Source organism: Aplysia californica, unplaced genomic scaffold (genome assembly GCF_000002075.1).
Source record: "Aplysia californica isolate F4 #8 unplaced genomic scaffold, AplCal3.0 scaffold00276, whole genome shotgun sequence".
NCBI classification, from domain to species: domain Eukaryota; kingdom Metazoa; phylum Mollusca; class Gastropoda; order Aplysiida; family Aplysiidae; genus Aplysia; species Aplysia californica.
In genome coordinates, this window is record NW_004797546.1 from 611,731 (window position 1) to 614,800 (window position 3,070).

Genomic DNA, 3,070 nt, shown 5'->3' on the forward strand with positions numbered 1-3,070 from the left:
GGGGGGGGGGGCGTGAAGGATTTCTTTCTTTATCTTTTGTTGCTTTGTTTGTGTCTCATTGCTTATAGGCCTATAATAATTTGTTTTTAATTGTTGTTGTTGTTGTTTGGTTGGTTTTTGGTGTTGTTGTTCTTGTCGTCGTCTTTGCTGTTGTTGTTGTTGTTGTTGTTGCTGCTGTTGTTGTTGTGGTTGTTGTTGTTGTTGTTTTTGTTTTTGTTGTTGTTGTTTTTGTTGTTGTTTTCTAGGGGGTATAAATTAAAGTAAACGTATAGAGCATGGCACAGGAAAAGAAAACAACTAAAATATTAACAAGAACGACTGGTTTTCCACGACATTTCCGACAGTGGCACCATCCAACCACAGATACACAAGAAAACGCAATATCCACATAAACAAATACTAAAGAAACGTCACAGCTTTTGCTAGGTTTATGGTTTATTTTAACAGAAACAGTTTTACACAAGAGGCTTTTTCAAGCTTTAGCAGAACATCCATATTTCTTGACAAGGAAAATGTAATAAACTGTAAAATGCTTTGAATGCAAACAGTATAATAGCATATTCTATTTAATTCCCTTTTGATAGTGTTTCACATTTACATAAACTATAACGTTTACGATTTAACCCTATCCATACGTCGTGTTTACTATCGTATCCATACGACGTGGGGAACTTTGTACCACCACTTTCAAAGAGGAAATTTACTCGTTAATCTGATCCATACGCTTTGCATAGCAGTCTGTCAAAATGTTGTTTTTGGTTTTTTTAAGAGATACTGAAAGTTTCAAAGCGATCTTGGTACAAGAAATATTCTAAAATGTGAAGAATACAACCCCTGGGGTACAAAATTTTAATGACAAACTCGGAATGAACAAAACTGAGGCTTACAGTAAATAATTCAGTTGAAGCGAGCTTTGGGCCTATCTATCTTTTTCGATTCAAACCTATCCAGCTTCTTGTAATGTTTAGGAGTGCAGTTTTAGACGTCAACACGATATAGGAATAGACACACCATATGTCAGCCACCTCTACAATTATTTTTTTTATGTTGAAAAATTCAATTTGATTGTCGAGCACTCAGAGAAGATCACCCTAACAGATCAACATGAACAAAGCCAAGACAAGGTTGGCGGATAGGAAAACACATGTAGGGACGAGACGTAAATGTGTGGCTAGATTGTATGCAGCAGCACCAACGAAGGCTGTGTCGTTTATGAAGGGAGTGATTAATGTCTTGCAACTTTGTGGGTCGTCAACAAAACTATTAACAAAGAGCAGTTCAGGGGGATATGTCAACGTTTCGTCCCTCACAAACAGGAAAACGTACAACTCCGGTGACGTGTTGTTCCTTTCCATCGTTTCGAGAGTACTACCAGCATTGATGGCGATGTCGGTGTTGGTGTCGGTGACAGTGGCGGTGTCGGTGGAGATTGGGCAAGTGTGGTTGCCACTTCCGTCAGATGAGCTGGCGTCTCCTGAGTCTCGTTTCTTGGGCGAGCAGACATTGCCATTGAGTTTGCCAAAACTACAAAATTCCAATCGATCGGTCCCCTTAGCGAGTCGTTCGTTCAAAAAGTATAGAGCAAGTGACTGAGACATGATTTTGCTGAAATCTGGCATAGGATTTGAGTACGTCAAGTTCAAACCGATTTCCAAATAGCAATGGTCATGGTGTGAGAACACTGAACCTTGACCTCTTTCAACGAAGTACTGCTCCACGTCATCGCTGTGGTTGCTGAAGACAGTCGTGTGTACAATGTTGACATCTGCTACAGCCGAGGATTTTAGCAGCCGACATTTCATGACTTCAGCAACAAGCTCCACGTCTGTTTGTGTCAGAGGTGAATACGACGGTGGATGGGGGATGAACACTGTGTAATACTTCGGAAACTGGCATCTTCCGGCCACGATGTCCACTGATGGACCAATACAGCTGAGCTGTTTACACACGTGCGAGTCCTGGTTAGTATCTCTGGTGCACGACATGCTTCCCCAAGTAGGCCGACGATTGGTATACAGAATCCTTTGCGCTTGATACGTGATCTAGGAAATACACCAAAAGCAAAGTCGTTGATTACTCTTTTTAAAAAATTATGACTTTTAATCATACTTTTGAGTAACACAGATGAAGAAGAATTACAAAAACACACCCCAAAACTAAATAAGGCATGTAAACACCTGAACATGAAAATCTCCATCTCAAAAACAGAAGTTATGAAGGTCAGCAGATACCCTGCGAATTTTAACATCATTATTGACGGAACACAGCTCCAACAAGTGGAGGAATTTAAATATTTGGGAAGCATCTTCACACAAGACAGGCGTATGGACCAAGAAATAGAAACAAGAACTATGAAGGCAAATGCAGTGACCTATCAGCCAGCACCCCTGCTCAGTCACAAGAACATCTAAAACCGAAGTGAAATCCCAGCTCATCAATAGCATCTTCATACCAACATCAACATACCAGTGCCAAACATGGTCTCTAAATAAGGCACAAGAAAGAAAAGTCAATGCATGTGAAATGAGGTGTCTCCGCAAATCCATCCACGCCACCAGAAGAGACCGCATAAGAAACGAAACTATACGGTTACAAACTGGAATACCACCAGTAATAAAAATTCATCAATAAATGGTTTGAACATCTAACCAGAAAGTCCCAGAAACAACTAACGGCTAGATCTTACAACATCTGAGAATCCGGTTTGAAATAAAGAGGAAGACCAAGAAAGACCTGGCTGTTAAAAATGTCCTGGAACAACATATCTATCACATAGGCTACACACCTAGCATAGGACCGTAACCTGCACCTCCCCTCGACATCCCAAGGATACAAGAGGAATGAAAAAGTAAAAAAGAATAAATAAATAAAATATGTAGATTCTAATCATACTTTTCAATTCATTTGGAAACGTTTAATCAATTTAGCCTTTCTTTAAGTCGAACATCACTTCAGAAATGATTTCATAAAAGCCTTCTCTCTCTCTCTCTCTCTCTCTCTCTCTCTCTCTCTCTCTCTCTCTCTCTCTCTCTCTCTCTCTCTGTCTCTCTCTCTCTCTGCCTCTCTCTCT